This window comes from Lactuca saligna, chromosome 2 (genome assembly GCF_052625555.1).
Source record: "Lactuca saligna cultivar CGN05327 chromosome 2, ASM5262555v1, whole genome shotgun sequence".
In the NCBI taxonomy this organism is placed as follows: Eukaryota; Viridiplantae; Streptophyta; class Magnoliopsida; order Asterales; family Asteraceae; genus Lactuca; species Lactuca saligna.
This window is the reverse complement of record NC_136418.1, coordinates 43152210-43170509: the sequence shown is the minus strand read 5'-3', so window position 1 is coordinate 43170509 and position 18300 is coordinate 43152210.

Below are 18300 nucleotides of genomic sequence, written 5' to 3'. Positions count from 1 at the left end.
GCTCATTTACGACACACGTTTACGACACACAATGCGTATCAAGGAAGGCCCTGTCATAAAGGAAGACGACACACATTGGCGTGTCATAACCTTACGACGCGCGTGTTAATGACACGCAATGCGTATCAAGAAATCCCCTGTCAAGAAAGGCCATGTCATAAATGAAGATGACACACATTTTTGCGTATTATAATTTTAAATGTTAAAAAAAATATTATTTATAGATTTACTTATTTTCAAATTAAATTTTTATTTAATGTTTCATAATAGAAAATAAGATATCATATACAAAAAATAGAATCCATTGCATAAATTAAATGTCATACAAATAATCATTCCATGGAAAGATAAAACAAATCAATAGAAGTTGTAACAAAAATTTACAAACCAATTAGAAACAAAAAGTACAATCCATTGTCCCTTTGCTTATTCAAGATCAACCTGCAAGTAGCTAACTAATTTGTACAAATTCACCCTTGTCTCTAATCATTTTCTTAAATACTTTACAAACATAATTCATCCATAGTACCTGAACTATAGTTGCAGCCTTGTTTCTTCTTCTTCTTCTTCTGAACTCATCTCTTGCAACCGCTGCTCTAAGCCTAGTCTGAACAGATACAACCTCCATAAAAAGCATAGTTCATTTGCTCATTGTTTCCACAAGAATAAGAAACAATAATCACAAACCCAATATAGCCCACGCAAATTGTGTTCTAGTAACTTCCAGGCTTCCAGCATGTTTTTTATGAATGTCAGCCATGTCACTCAAAACACCCAATTCAATATCCTTCAGGTACTTGCATCAGAAACAAACTCCATAAAATGAAACACATTCTTTTTTGTAGAACAACACTATATTAAAATAAAAACCATATAGACCAAACAGAATAGGCCCAAACAACCATCAAAACAACTCCAGGGTAAAAATGTCATAAAATGGCAAGAGACAATAGGGTGCCATGTATGAACTGGGAAATAAACTCATCATTGAGAGCACCAGCAACAGCTATCCCAACAAAATAGAAGATGTCAATATAGTATCCCCCATTACATGTTTGATCTAACAGAACATAATCCATAAGTAACTTTGTTTACTGTGACTACAGATGCAACAAGAGATAAAAGATTTGACTCAAGAACGTGATCTTGCTCGAACTCGCCTTGAGGAAATACTAAGAGCAGCTAGAATTGATCAGAGTTTACTTCCATGGGTATATTTGTTTTTTCTTTTGACATTTAAAATACTTATGTTGAAGATTATTGTGTTGCGTCTTGGGCCCTTATGTTTTACAGCCGGATTGGGCTTGTCAATCCGTGTTTATCTAGAATAGCCTTCTTTTTCTTAGGAAAACTGTTAGGGTTTTATTATAAATATATGCATGCATGTATGCATATTGTAACGGTGGTCACTCTCATTGATTATATGTAAACCCTCAAATCCTCTACAGTTGATGTTCTTTATCGAGCTCTTCTGAGGATTGTTTATTAAATCATTCGACACCTTTTGATCCATTTGCTTGTTCTTAATTGATTATCTAGTTGTTTCTCTACCTGTTTCATAGATCTAATCGATCTTCGAGTTTGTTTTAATCTCATCAATTGGTATCAGAGCAGGAGGCTGTGTAATCGATACACTTCTTTTCTGTGAAAAAGCTTCGATTAAGGTTATTCCGCATTCATTGATATTTATTGAGCCGTCATCTCATAATTGACGTATCTCAATATTTATTGTTTTTGCCCTAATTTGATATATTACAAGTCTGATCTTTGAACAGGTTATTCGATCAATTATGGACGAGTCGCAATCCAATCCCATCAATATTTCAAACATCATTGGATCAACAACGAAGATTCCCATCCTGTACACCCATGATTATGAAGTCTGGGCGAATCACTTTGAAGATTATGTCATAGGATCTGAGGATAATGGATACCTCATCTGGGAAGCAATTATCTCTGGACCGTTTTCTCATTCAGCAACTTCAAGGATTATTAAAACTCAAAAGGAGTATAATGATCTTCTGAAAGATGTTAAAGATGTAGCGCAAGACGAAAAAGTTAAATTTCAGTGCAATATCAAAGCGTTAAGATTGATTAGATTTGCTCTTCAATCCGTCACTTTTAGGCTGGTAAGTTCATGCACGACTGCAAAAGAAATATGGGACAGGCTACGTGAATTGTACTCTACAGATGAAGATCTTGAACACTCCATTCAAACCTTACTCTTGTCTGAGTTTGGTGAGTTCAAGCAAGGAGCAGAAGAAACGGTGACTCAAACGTTCGATCGCTTCAATCATCTTCTTAGCAAGATGATCAAACATGACATTGAAAGGAAGCTTATTGAACAGAAGGTTACGTTTTTGAACGGACTCAGGTCTGAGTGGAGAGCAATCGTGTCCACAGTCAAAGCACACGAGCAATTCAAATCCTATTCTTTGGCGAAACTGCTGGGCATCCTAAAATCTCAAGAAAAGATCGTACTGCAGGAGAAAACCGTGGTTTCAAGTCTAGGTTCGTTGGCCCTCCTGTCGAAAAGCAAAGCTGTGATAGAGGACGAAGATCTCAACTTGGATGATTATGATATCACGTCTGAAGACTATGCTATGATGGTGTCAAACCCTAAGAGATTCATCAAGAAGAGATTCCCCACCAACAGGAACCGAAACTGGCAAGGAAGCTATAGCGCTGAAAAGGTCAAAGATGAACCGAAAGCTGAAGAATCAAAGAAGGAACCGAAGGCTGAAGGAGATTCTGGAGTAAGCTGCTATTATTGTGGAGGAAAGAAACACTATGCAAAAGATTGCGTCCTCAAAAAGATGGCAGAAAAGGATGAGGAAAATGATGAAGAAGCCACGTTGTTGAAAAAGCTTGATGAGTTACGGAAGAAGAAATTTGCTGCTAACCCTTCTATGAATGCTTTAATTGTGCAGGGTTCGGTAGCTGATGATGAGTTCGGTGGCGTGGAGGTATGGTCAGCCGACTCCGAAGATGATGAAGTGAGGAAGCCTTCACATGGAAAGCAGTGGAGGAAGATGCTTGATGGTGTCCGACGTTTCCCAGATGAGGGGATACAACACTGATGGTGGGAATGATGACAAGGAACAGCAGAATATGTGCTTTACTGCCAAACCACTCAGCGTGCAGTTCAGCGAACTTGATGAACTGATCAAGAAGGTACAATCAGTTTTTGTCTCATTTAAAGTCCCACTATGCTCATATGAAAAGGAATTAAAAAGTGTTAATTCGAGAATATCTCATTTAGATAGTAGTTTAACTCAAACTCGGGTCACCAATTCTACCCTAGTTGATCAATTAAGCAGGGTGTCTTCGAAGAGTGAGGAACGGAGGATGTGGATCGAACTGAAGGAGTCGGAGTTAATCAAAATAAAAGATGAAAACATTTATTTGCAAAGAGACAATTTAAAGCTTTTGAAACAGCGAAATGTTTTTTGTCTGATTGCCAAACGTCTTTATACTAATATTACTCAGCTTCATTTGAATTGTGAAATAGGGCAAAAGATTCATCGCATGATTTTACCCTTTCTTGAGTTTAAGGAAGATGAAATTGATGCTGATGCATATAATTGTGAGAGTATTATTTCGTCTGAGGAGGTTAATCCAACATATTTGTTTGGACTGGACAAAATAAAATCTTTCATAAAATCCAAGGACCACAAAAACATGCTCAAAAATCTTTTGGATGAAAATGATAAACTGAAGCTAAGAACCGAAACCATACAAAATTTTGACTCACTGAATGTCACTCTAAGCTCAGAAAATAAGATTGATGTTGAAAATGCATCTGAGCTTAATGAAGACGATAATATGAGTGAAATTTCTGTAGAGGACACAGTTGATTGTTCAGAATTTATCAAGAATGAACCCGAGAACCACAAAAATCTTATTTCAGAAAATTCTGTGGAGTTCGCTCGGTTGTCCCAACAAAAGTCCCCGACTCTTGTAGAGAAGGCAGTCGTATACCAAAAAGTTAGAACCACTCCGAATCAGGTGTACAAAGTCACAGGTGTAACCGAACATCAGACTGCTGAACTAACATCTATTGTGAACGAAGACAATGCTGATGGCTGTGACGAGTTCTTCTGGTCAGCTCCCATTGACAATGCTGATGAAACGGTAGGTCTGTCTGAAAGGACTTCATGGAAAAGCAAAGGCAGATTCATACCTGAACCTTTAAATAAACCTGATGGCTTCAACGTGGCAAGTACCATTAGAACTAAAGATGTCACTCAAGAGAAAGAAATTCATGCAAAAGAAGTCACATCTCCAAGTGAAACTACATCAGTTCAGAGTGAATCAGCCAATGAAAATCAAAAACATAAAGCTAACATCCATCATCAACCAAAGCAGATGAGAAATCAAAAACGAGAAAGGAATCAGAGATACAGGAAGAATCTTTCAAAAAGAAAACAATTTTGGCAATCGCAAAATGCCTATTTCTCATATCAAGACAGGAATTTGAAACCAGCGAAAAATCCTATTGGATCGACGGAGGGTAACAACAACCGAAAGCAGAAGTTCGGTTCAGAACACAATAACAACCGAAAGCAGAGTCTCGGTTCTGAGCGAAACAATAACCGAAAGCAGAGTCTCGGTTCTGAGAAAAACAACAACCGAAAGCAGAGTCTCGGTTCTGAGCGAAACAATAACCGAAAGCAGAGTCTCGGTTCTGAGCAAAACAACAACCGAACGCATAGATTTGGTTCAGAAAATGATTTCAACCGAAAGCACAGGTTCGGTTCGGAGAGAAAAAGAGACCAAAAGTCTAGGTTTGGTTCCATTGATAATCAAAACCGAAAGAGTCACCTAGAATATCAAATCAAGAAATCATCTAAGTCTAAATTCTCTCATTCTAATTCTCATTCTTCTTCTCAATCTCATTCTAATTCTTCCAATCATTCCTCTTCTCAATCTCATTCTAATTCTCCAACTGACCTGAAAGGAAAATCTGAGGTTTCGTCAGTTAAATCAGAGACTAAACCAAAATCTCTAGATCCCACAAAGATTAAAGTTTATACCATCAAAAAGAAAAATGAAACAACTTTGATAAAAAGAACATTTTTTGTTGACATCTCTTTTTTTGCTCCCGTCTCTGTGAAAGGCTCACGTGGACCCAAGAAAATTTGGGCTCCTAAATCTGCTTAATTTGTGCAGGTTATCAGTGACGAGCAGTTTGACGAAGAATGGTACATTGATAGTGGCTGCTCGCATCACATGACAGGAAGGAAGGAAGAGCTAAGGGAATTCAGATCTCTTTCAAATGGTGGAAACGTCAAATTTGGGAACAACTCCTTCGGCACCATCAAAGGCTATGGGATGATTACAAATGGTGATTTCTCAATCAGGAAAGTTGCATACGTAGAGGGACTACAACACAACCTCATCAGTGTATCTTAGCTTGTTGGAGGTACTGGTCTCAAGGTCTCATTCGATGATGAAGGTTTGGAAATTATTGAGAAGAAGACGAACAAAGTTATTCTCAAATCAGAGCGCAAAGGTGAAATGTTTCCCCTAAATCTCAAACCATTCAAAGGAAACCCAGCCATCTGCCTGTTATCCAAAGCACAATCTGACGAAAGCTGGCTATGGCACCGAAGACTCTCTCATCTCAACTTCAAAGATATCAACAAACTTGTCACTGGAGGTAACGTTAGAGGTCTTCCATTGCTCAAGTATGATAGAGATCATCTATGTGCCGCATGTGAAATGGGGAAGCAGAGTCGTCAAAGTCATCCATCTATAATTAACACTAAAGTTGTTGAACCACTAGAATTACTTCATATTGATTTATGTGGTCCATCTTCTATAGAAAGCATTGGTGGTAGAAAGTATATTCTTGTTATTGTTGATGACTTTTCACGTTTTACATGGGTGTTCTTTCTAAAGTTTAAATCTAAAGCGACTTACAAGCTAAAAGTGTTCATCAAGCAGATTGAAGTACAGCTGAAGAAGGTCGTTTGTAATATCAGAAGCGAAAATGGGTTGGAGTTCAAAAATAAAGAATTTGAAGAATTCTTGGAAGAAAAAGAAATCAATCACAACTTCTCAGCTCCCTACACACCTCAACAGAACGGGATTGTCGAAAGACAAAACCGATCCTTATGTGAAGCTGCCCGAACAATGCTATGTTTTGCTTCCTTACCTTTATATTTTTGGGCTAATGCTATTTCTGCTGCTTGTTTTACACAGAACAGGTCTTATCTTAACAAGCGCTTCACTCTCACTCCTTATGAGATCATCAACAACAGGAAGCCGAACGTGAAGTTTTTCCATGTGTTTCGTTCCAGGTGTTTCATTTTCAATTCCAAAGAACACCGCAACAAGTTTGATGTCAAAGCCGACGAAGGGATATTTCTGGATTATTCTCTTACTTCCAAAGCGTACAGGGTGTAAAACAAGCGTTCAAGGAAAATAGAAGAAACTTACTACGTGACTTTTGATGATAGCTATGTTAAAAAGCTTAAGGCTAACACAGACACATCTGGAGAAATCTTTCCTCAAACTGGCCAAGTCACAGCCTCGATCGCTAATCTATTCGAGAAATTCATGGAGCTCTTTGATGAACCAGAGAAGGCCACTCTTTCTGAAGCCAGTGCAGCAGATAACAGGGTAGATCACTTGAAGCAACATATTGACGATGCTGCAAGAAGAATGAATGAAGAAGAATCAGGCTCACATGACCCTCCCCAACACAATGCATCAGTCGAGGGGGAGTGTCCACCATCAATCGAGGGGGAGGATCCACCTTCATCCTAACCAAGTTCAGAAGTTGAGGGGGAGCCAATGTCTCAAACCGAAAGCACATCACCAACCGAAAGTGCATCACCATCTGAAAGCACCTCACCAACCGAAGGTACATCAACGCCCAAATTCTCAACACCTCAAGAAACCACTATAGCTCAAGATTCACAAGACATTCCTGTAAAATCATATGCCGAGGAGGAGCATGCTGATATGTCATACGACTTCGACAATCTGTCCGAACCAGAAGAAATGATAAATGCTGAATTAGATCCATCTGTTGATCCAAACTTCTCTCCACTCACCAAATGGACCAGAGATCATCCTGTCACTCAAGTTGTTGGTAATATCTCAGAAACAGTTCTGACTCGATCGCAACTCAAGGCAAAACAAGCATCCTTGTTCTCAAAAGACGAATTCTTCATGTTTAACTCATTCGTATCGAAAGTTGAACCAAAGACAGTTAACACTGCTCTTGATCACTCCGATTGGGTTCACGCTATGCAAGATGAACTTAATGAATTTGAAAGGAACAAAGTCTGGCGTCTTATTCCAACTCCTCCAGATGCCTCTATTGTTGGTCTCAAATGGGTCTTTAGGAACAAACTTGACAAGGAAGGGAACGTTATAAGAAACAAAGCACGTCTGGTCGTAAAAGGATACTGTCAGGAGGAAGGCATTGACTATGAAGAGACTTTCGCTCCTGTAGCTAGGCTGGAGTCAGTGAGAATATTTCTTGCCTATGCTGCTCACAAAAACTTTGAGGTCTTTCAAATGGACGTCAAGTGTGCATTTCTCAATGGCGATCTCGAAGAAACTGTATATGTGGAGCAACCTCCTGGATTCGTAAATGAAAAGTATCCCAATCATTGTTACATTCTGGATAAATCCGTGTATGGTCTGAAACAAGCACCGAGAGCCTGGTATGAAACGCTAACTAAATTTTTAAAGATGTCCAAATTCAAACAAGGTTCGGTTGACCCAACCTTCTTTCGCAAAAAGGAAGGTAACCACCTTATGATCGTTCAAATTTATGTTGATGATATCATCTTTGGCTCCACGAATCCTAGCCTAACAGTTGAATTCAGGAAGCTGATGGAGACTAAATTTGAAATGAGCTCGATGGGTCCCATTAACTTTTTCCTTGGTTTAAATATTAGACAGGGACCTGAAGGCATCTTTATTAACCAGGAAGCTTACACAAAGACTCTCTTAGCTAAATTTGGCATGATGGGAGATTCAAAAGTCAAAGTCCCAATGGTGTTTGGCACTAAGCTCACCCCATCCCTAGATAAACCGGCTGTTGATATTACATTATATCGTCAAATGATAGGCTCTCTAATGTATCTTACTGCTAGCAGGCCTGACATAACGTTTTCTGTTTGTTACTGTGCTCGGTTTCAGGCAAATCCACGGGAGCCTCACATGCTTGCAGTGAAGAACATATTACGTTATCTCAAAAGAACTACCTCTTTAGGTTTGTGGTATCCTTCTAACTCAGGCTTCTTCGTTCAAGCCTACTCAGATGCAGACCTTGGTGGTTGTGGTCTCGACAGGAAAAGCACCACTGGCGGCTGCCAATTCCTCGATGGGAAGTTGGTTAGCTGGCAGTCAAAGAAACAAACGTGCGTGTCTCTGTCTACTGCTGAAGCAGAATACATCGCCACTGCTTCCTGTACCTCTCAAGTGATTTGGATCCAGAGTCAACTCCGAGACTATGGACTCAATATGAAAAAGATTCCACTATATTATGACTCTGAAAGTGCAATTAGGATTTGCCATAACCCAGTGCAACACTCCAAGACCAAGCACATCGCACTGAAGTATCACTTCATCAAAGATCATGTGGAAGATGGAAACGTTGAAGTACACTTTGTTCGAACCACTGATTAGTTGGCCGATGTCTTTACCAAAGCTCTTCCTGAAGCGACTTTCAACAAAATTCTACAAGGCTTAGGTATGATGGTAGGAGAGTCGGTCCCAAATCCTCAAATCTCTAACTAAGAATCAGGAACCGAAATAGCCAGACCGCTCGGTCTCTCTCTGCTCTGAAGATTTAATGGAACCGAAGTAGACAGACCGCTCGGTCTCTCTCTGCTCTGGTGATCTAATGGAACCGAAATAGACAGACTGTTCGGTTCCTCTCTGTTCTGAAATTTTCATGTCACTGAAATACACAGATCGCTCGGTCTATCTCTGCTTCATCATTTTTTTTATGTTGTACATTTTATCTTTCTGTTTTTATTTCTTTTTCAGAAAAATTTCAAAATCACAAAAACATTTTATTTTTCTGTTTTTATTTCTTTTTCAGAAAAATTTCAAAATCACAAAAACATTTTATCTTTCTGTTTTTATTTCTTTTTCAGAAAAAAATTTCAAAATCACAAAAACATTTTATCTTTCTGATTTTATTTCTTTTTCAGAAAAATTTCAAAATCACAAAAACATTTTTTTTCTGTTTTATTCCGTTTTCTTACTTATTTCCACTAATCGCAAGTCCTGGTTGATGTAAGCTTTGCACAAGTAAATACAAGTATCCCCTTCGATAGTGTTCACCCAAGTATGTTTTATCTTTCACTCAGACTAGTTAGACGTCCCTAGAAGCATGCTGATGTATGTTGTCACAAGCCTCTATGACCTTGAGTAAGCCTTAATGATTCGATCAATACCTATCGTTTCTTCCCAATCAGGAAATTCTTTTTAACACTCGGTCTAGAGCTACCTTACTTTTCTCATTTGAAACATGAGTTGCTCTGCTTTGTCCCACTTTTGTAGCAGAAGGTACATTCGGTCTCTTAACCACCTCCTCAAATTCTACATTTACCTTCGATTCCCTAAAGTAACCCTTGATGCTTTCGGTCTTTACCACTGAAGCTTATGGTTACACAACATCTGTGTTTATGATCTTGGATTCGTTTACCACGTTCCTAGTGAAACCCAACATCCGATACCTAAAATGAATTGATAGTGTGTGTTATACTCAAAATGTTACTTGGAAATCTCATTTTCATTTTGCGTGATCTTTTATGAAATCATCTCTACCTAAGACATTTCTTCCCAAAGAGGTCCAATTTAATTTTTTTTGAGATTTATGTTTATCCCATGCTTGTCCAGATAATTCCCACCTACCTGTTCAATAGATCACATCGGTCTCACAGGTATCTCTGCCAACACTCAGTTTTATGTTGAGACTTGATGTTCAGTTAGAGGACAGCCACCCCACAGCCTATGCTCAAAAGATGTCTTTCATTGTTTATTAACAGACAATTGATCGTATTTCTAGGGAAACCGCACAAGCACTTCAAGTCTCTCTTGACTTTGAAGGAAGTGATTCTTGCCTGGAATCTTCTGCCTTCTGTCTTCTTCATAGACAACACTCACATCTCAAACACCTTTGCTTTATTTCTTTGTCTTTCACACTCTTATGCACGAAAATTAATTTTTCCAACATTCTGATTGCTGTTTGGTATGTGGTTTTAAGTTACAGTTGTAACCAAACAAGGGCATAAGGAATTTCAAACGGTACAAAAATATGATTTGGGCGCGTGCAGATGATTCGTTTCACACCCACGTGTGCTGACGTCTTCCTGGGATAAACCATAACATCCAATCGCGCTTTTTCAGGCGATGTTTTGGTTCCCTCATCATCACGATTTTCTCTCTCCAGTGAGCGGTATAAATAAGGGGTGATCGTGTTCTTTGGCGTTTACCACTCACGTAATCTCTCTCTCTGAAAAAGCTCCACTGTTCATCTTCTTCCTCGATTCAACAATGGCGACTTCTTCTTCTGCACACGATCAAACTGCCTCTTCATCTTTGCTTTCCATCAAGCCTAATCAAAATATGATTATCGAGATGACACCTTTCCTATATGATGCGTATATGCTCCATGTGGTGGAATGTCTGAAATATTCACCATTGCTGTTGGCACTCACGTAGGTGGAAGCCGTTCCGATGTCCCTGCTTTCTCAAGTCTACACAACAGCAAGTTATGACAAACACAAAGATCGCATCTACTTCACCATCCATGACAAGAAAACCTCCGTATCAAAAACCAAGTTTTGCTCTCTTCTAGGGCTTGCAGTTGATTCTTCCGTCATCTCACCGGATTTTGTCACTACTACCCAACTGTTCTCGATGATGTACGAGATGGGCTATACCGATGTTCTTACAACAATCATGAAGGTCAAGAAATCTTGTCTTCCTTCTCAGTGGAATGGCTTGCTTACCCTTTTAATCAAGGGTTTAGCGGAACGTTGTGGTGGTTCTGATACCACGAGTAAAGGATTTCTCACCATTCTCTATGGTCTTTACAACAGCATCAACCTCGATTATGGCTCCATAATCTGGTCTCAAGTCGTTCAGAGTCTAAACACCACCACCCGGTACTCCGAGATCTCTTGCGGCCGTTTCTGGACGCTCATCACGAAGAAGGCCATGGATTCCCTAGAAATCCCTGTGATGAAGGATGCTCTTCTGGCTTCAATTGCCTCTTACCATACTAAGAAGATTATAGTTTCTGATCCAAGTAAGTTTCTACATTATGGATTAATCCCTGAATCCGTGTACAGATGTGTCACGCCTCACAGCAAGATCATGGCGGACTATAGCACCAGAACTCCCTTGCCTCCAAGGGTTCTGTCCGATGAACAAAAAGCCGCATTGGAAGCCCTTGATCAACCTTCCAACCATGGCAAAAGGGCTAGTAAAAAGGAAAAACAAGAGAAGAAAGAATCTGAATCGAAAAAGGAGAGAAAGCCAAGATCCTCCAAGCGAAAACATGATGCAGATGAACCTTCTCGGTCCAAATCCAAGAAAGTTAAGAAGATGGCTAAGAGGGCCAAAGGATCCCCTTCTCTTGGCTCTGTTCCACATGACTAATCCGACACAGAGGCTGCTGCTCCTCATGCTTCTCCAACAGAGCCAACTACTGCTCAGTCTCCTCAACAACCATCCTCTCCTGCAGCCACTCATCTTCCTTCTCCACCAGCTTCTCCCAAAATTACAAAACCACCCACTCCTCCACCTTCTCCTAAAATTCCTACCCCACCCCTATCACCGAAACAGACGGTCCCACTTTCTGTTCCTACAATCATCCCTCCCACTACAACAGAACCAACCATTCCCTTCTCTGTTACTATACCTACCTCTTCTATCCCCACTCCAATCATCACCGAATCGGTTACTACCACCTTTTCCCAGCCACCAGTAACAATCAATGTATCTGATACAGGGGCTACTACTGTGGTTGAAACCCCCATCATCAACATCCCACAATCACCTTCTCCATCCTCAAACTCCGGTGCTACTTTGGGCGGTGATGATGAAGAGTACGATTCTCTTTATTATAGCCCATACCGGATTCCCACAGATACTGATGCCGATACCCCTATTACCAGTTAGCAGCTTCAAGAAATTCATGACAAACTCGACAGTTTGCTGGCTGATAATAAAGCCTATGGGGGTGTGGTGCTGAAAGCCTTCATCGAGTCTGCGATCAAGACATATACTGACGCTCTGGATCGTTCCACTGATGCCATTGAAAACTCAACAGCTTCATGCTCCAAAGCTACAAAGGAAGTCTCTGAGGTTGTTCACACAACTCAGATCTTTCTTGACTCTCTCAAAGCACATGCTGATGCTAATGCGGCTAAGTTTCAGACATCTGTAGACTCCTTTTCGGCTACCCTTCAGGGTGAAACCTCTAAGTTTGAGGCTCTGCGTGCTGACCTCAAAACTGAATCCACCTCTTTTCTCAAATCTTTGGATTCACGTTTTGCTTCTCTAGTAGCAGAGAGCACCTTAAAAGAAGATCTTGTCAAGCATCAGGCAACTATTGACCTTCAAAAGATACAACTGGCCCAGGCACAACAAGAAATCTCTTTGCTGAAAACTCAGCGGGCTGTTCTTCAAGGTTGCGCTGGTGATGTCAAGAATATGTTGACAACTGTCCTTGACACTCATGACCCCTTTCTTACCCTTACCATCAGACAGCATCTCCAGGCTAAACTCCTTCCTGCAATTAACATCTTGAGCGAAATGAAGGGTGTCTCGGAGAAGCTTGTTCTTCCGAGACAAGAGGGAGAGGAGGGTATTCCAAAGACAGAACCGAAGGTCAATTTAGCTTCGGGTTCTGGAAAACAATTTCTTGTTGAGAGCGAGTCAAATACCGATGAAACTATTGCTGAAGCTCTTCAACGAAAGAAAAGGGACAAAGAGCTGGATGAAACAATGAAAATAGCTCGAGAGGCAGAGGCCAAAGAAAGAAGACTCAAGGAGGATGAGGATGCTCTACAAGCCAAGAAGACTCTGTTCCCAGAATGGGACAGAGACACACTCATCAATCAAGCGATTGAGTTTCCCTCCATATATTGGTTGGAACCAATTGCATCTTTTGAGTGTGAGAATACCAAAGACTCGCAGTTTGACATGCCAATCACACGAAAAGCTTTTACATTTCATTGCTTCGATGTCACTGCCGATGTCCCTCATCCAAACTTGAAGGTTGACAGAGAGTTAATAGATTTCTATTTGAAGTATGGTCAACCACAGTACTTGACATGGAGTGCACAGAAGATAATTAAAGTCAAGGTACTGAAACCAACACAGGCTGGGAAATTTGTGAATGTTAACTTCAAAATCAACAGAGAAACGGCCAACATAGAACATTTTATTTCTCCGGTAGATCTTCCCAGTCTGAATCCTCATGATTGGATTCTGCTATACAACGTTCTTCTCTCCAATCAAAGAGAGTATGAACCGATTCTAAAACATCTCAAAAGAATGTTGGCTTCCTATATCCATGAGCTCGCCACTATGGATCAGGAAATAGCAAAAATAATGAACAAGAAACCGACCGTCAAGCCTACTTCCAAGACAGGAGACGTACACAAAATGAAGTTAGGGCAAATTGACTCTTCAAATCTGACGGTCATGTTCACAAGAGGCGACAAGCACAAGTTTCTATTTGCTTTGGTAGACAAGCATCTGTTTTCAACAGAATGTCTGGAGCATATCATAAACATCATTCACCGATGCAAGCAGAACTCTACAATAGACAAGAAGAACTTCACTGATATGCTTCGATGGTATATTACCTTCAGGCATCACATTCTGGCTATTATACCGAGAATTTTTGAGACGGTGAAGAAGCCTTCTGCTGTTAAAAGGGAATGAAGGCTCTGTGCCAAAGACGCAAAGGGGGAGATTGTTGAAGATTATTGTGTTGCGTCTTGGGCCCTTATGTTTTACAGCCGGATTGGGCTTGTCAATCCGTGTTTATCTAGAATAGCGTTCTTTTTCTTAGGAAAACTGTTAGGGTTTTATTATAAATATATGCATGCATGTATGCGTATTGTAACGGTGGTCACTCTCATTGATTATTTGTAAACCCTAAAATCCTCTACAGTTGATGTTCTTTATCGAGCTCTTTTGAGGATTGTTTATTAAATCATTCGACACCTTTTGATCCATTTGCTTGTTCTTAATTGATTATCTAGTTGTTTCTCTACCTGTTTCATAGATCTAATCGATCTTCGAGTTTGTTTTAATCTCATCAACTTAGAATGTATTCTGTTATATGATGTAGAATGAATCTCGGCCCTTACGTACTGGTTCATGGGACAGGCGTTTGCCATCATAAGACACATCCCTCAATGCTCCAATCACGACATATAACAAGGACGAATTAAACATCCCAAATGAAGACTCCTACTTTTTTGATAGAATCTCTTCGAGTCAGTTCATGGATCGATATTTACCCGACCCATCCCACGAATGGGAGAAATCAAGGTCAAATTCATCAGGCAGCTGCAAAGAACTAGAGTGTTCTTCGGGTTCTTCAGCTGTGGACAAAACTTATTCAAGAACCACAAGTTTGACAAGAAGCACGAGCTGCAATGCAGTTATTGAAAAGATGACTCCTGAATACAATGTGGTGGCTAAAGATTGGTTACCAAGGAAGTTGAAGGGGATGCTTCCGGAAGAAGTCTTCAATCCAAATCAGAATCAGATATCAAATCTTCGTGGAGACAAGATTCTAATGAAAAAGGCATGAAGCAGACTGTGGGGAGTGGGGGTATTTTTATCTATTCTCCAACCAGAACACTTAAAGAAGTCATGAGGGATGATCTTAAAGAAGAGTACATTAGTTACATGGTAAGGAAAGAATAGTTGTTGATTCATGAGTCATGAGTCATGAGTCTGTTATTATTGATTTGGTTATGATATCAGGCGGAGACACCTCGAGCCATTGGATCAGCAAAGGAAGATAATGACTGGGATTTGTTGTTTGAGGAGAAAATAAGGAAGATAATAAAATTGTGGGATGAATGCAACATTCCATTGATTCACAGGACCTACCTTTTCTTGCTCATCCAAGGCGGTCCATCTGATTCCGTCTACATCGAGATTGAGCTCCGCCGACTATCCTTCCTCCAGAAAGCAGTAGATCACGCCTCAAGGTTTGCTTACACATATGAATCATAATACTTGCATTTAATTTTTTTACTCATACTCATCTTTGTTTTTTTGTTTGTTTGTTGATGGGTAGTAAAAACACAAGGGAAATGGATTTGGAGAGGGCGATACTAAGCAGGAAACTACTGAGGAAATACTCAGCAAAGGAAAGGGAAGGCCTTTTTCTACCAGACCACCTGCAGAAAGAAGCATTCCAACACATGATTTTGATCCTCTTGCCACTGCCACATGCAAAGGAATGGTTTTTTGCACATTCCTTATGTTCACATCAACTCCAGCATAAGGAATAATCTGTTCAAACATAACAGCAGTTAATGGTCCAACCAATTCAACTCATTCATGCCTTTCTGTACATAAAATGTCAACACACTAGAGGAAATTGATGGAAGAATAAATAAATAAACTTACTTTAACTAACTCCAAATCATTAGTCATAGCAGTAGGCTGCAGAGTTGTACCTCCATGTTGAGTGTCTTGAGAAGTAGCTTCAACTCCAACACCAAGAAGAATATGTACAAGTTCTCTACCATCTACACCATAATTAAATAATTATATATATTTAGGGTAATAAAAACATAATTAAATAAATATATATATTTAGCAGCAATATGGATAATTATATATATATATATATATATACATATATATATATATATATATATATATATATATTGGGTAATAAACAACATAATTAAATAAATATATATAAAAATACCTTGTCTTGGCTGAACATGTTTATATCTTTGACAATGAAGATGAGGTCAAATCTTGAAAGAATTGTACTCTATAAGTCAATGTTATCTTGTGCAGTTTTGAGATCATTATAACGACCTGATGGAGGCTTTGTTGCAGCTAATACAGAAGTCCTGGAATTCAAAATTGTTGTTATTCCTGCTTTGGTTATGGATATTGTTTGTTGTTCCATGGCTTCATGTATGGCAGCCCTAATATGGAAGGGTGTTGTAGAATATTTGTATAAAAAAAGTAAAAAGATAAGAAAGTTATAGTGTTGTTATCACAAATGACAGAAGCAATAAGCCCAGCTGCAGATGAGCCTTTCCTGGAAGTGTATACAACTATAGGAGCAGTACGTACCTAACCTTGTCAAAAACAAAAATATAATTTACTCAAATCCATATTTTTTTAAATAACATTGTCTTGTAACCATTACATTCAAAGAGAACTAAGTTTATCATAAAAAAAGGCTACACCTAATTGACTGGCGAATAGTGGAATGTATTCTATATGTGCAACACCATTCATAATATGAAATAATAATTATAATAAGTTTCGTGGTGTAGGAAGGTGTAATTAAGCATTACATATACAAAAAGTAAAAACCAAACCTGCAGAGCAACAAGCAATACCTTGTGTTTTTTTCTTTGTTTATTTCCACTTCTTCACAAAAACACCATTAATTCAAATCAAAACTTAACCAACCAAAACCAAAACCAAAAGAAATCAAATCTCCACACTCACATCACAGTCCACTCTCGTTCGATTCCTACAATTAAAATGATCAGGATGATGATGATTGAGGACATTTGCGTCTTTTTTGCACATACAAGAGAGAGAGAGAGAAAGAGAGAGAGAGATTACAAGGTAAATTGGAGTAGGTGTGGGTGTTAACGAGGTAACCTTTTATGGCTGAGAATCTCCTTGACGTGATGATGGAACCTTTTGAGGCGGGCTTGGAGGCTCACAAGATTTGTTGCTTTTCTTGAAAACATACAACTTAATTGAGTCACGTAGTTGTTGATAAGGCTTCCTGGTTTATCAGCTTCTGCCAGCAGTTTCATTTTCTGATATCCAGCAAGGCTAATATGATTTGAACCCTAACATAAAACTCTTACCAAACGAGTTCAGGATGCCAGCGACGGGAAGGAAGAAAAGGATGTTCGCAAGGAGAAAGAAGGTCTGACGCCGGCGAGGGTGGAAGAAGCAGTGGCGATGGCGGCGAGGAGAAGGAAGACCGACCGCAGCGAGGAGAAGGAAGACCGACCACAACGACGGGAGGGGAGCCAATGATGTCTTTGACCAGAGTATCTAAAGAGCTTGTATCTTCGCTGCAAATAAAGCGATTGACAGGCAAAATTCCAGGAAACATGTGAAGATCGATGAAGAACAAACTCAGCAATCAAGTAAAAACAAAAGAACTCACTAATTAGGAAAGAGATAAATCTTGAAGCTCTTACCATATGAAGATATAGAAAAGATGATTGAAGAGTTCGATTAGGCAGAGTTATAAGATCGCTTGTGGTAGGGAGGCAATGAATGGATGAAACAAGCCCTAACAAATCCAGGCGCAAATCCAGGCGAGAGGGATGAGATGGAAATACGAGAGTGGGATAGAAAAAATTAGGGTCGGATTTAGGAACCCTAAATCATCAGCTCAAATTGATAACTGGGAGGTAAGAACCCTAAATCCTCAGCTCATTAGGGTCGAATTAAGAGTGTAAGAGTTTGTTGGAACCAAGAATTAGGTTTTTGGTGGAGGTTATGGATCGTGGAATTGAGGAAGATGTGGATGAAGACAAAGGCCCTAATTCGAAGAGGCGGGGAATTTTTGGGATGAATAGGCGGGGTTAATTTTTTGGATTTCATTTTTTCCCCCCTAAAAACACGTGTTTCCTAAAAGAAATATAAAGCAACACAGTTACACGACGCACAGTTTTTGATAGGTGCCCTCCGTATTTTTTTTTTTCTAACACTAATTTAAGGGCATGCCAAAATGGGTGTCTTCTATCCTTCAAATTTTGGAAAACTGACATTAATTTTTAGGGCACGCACAAATGCGCACCCTTTATCCATGTGTGTCATTAATTGCGCATCGTAAAAGGCTATTTTTCTAGTAGTGTGCTTTTAAGGGGGGAATACAAGTTGAACACAACTGATAATTGTGTAATGTTTTGTTATAAACATATTTTAAAGGATTTCTTATGTATTAATAAGTGATCAAAACGTCTCAAAAACTATTTTAAAGTTATGTTACTATATAGTTTACAAAATTCTATTTTTAAAGTACAATCATAACTTAATAGAAAAAAAAAATTAGTCTTTTCT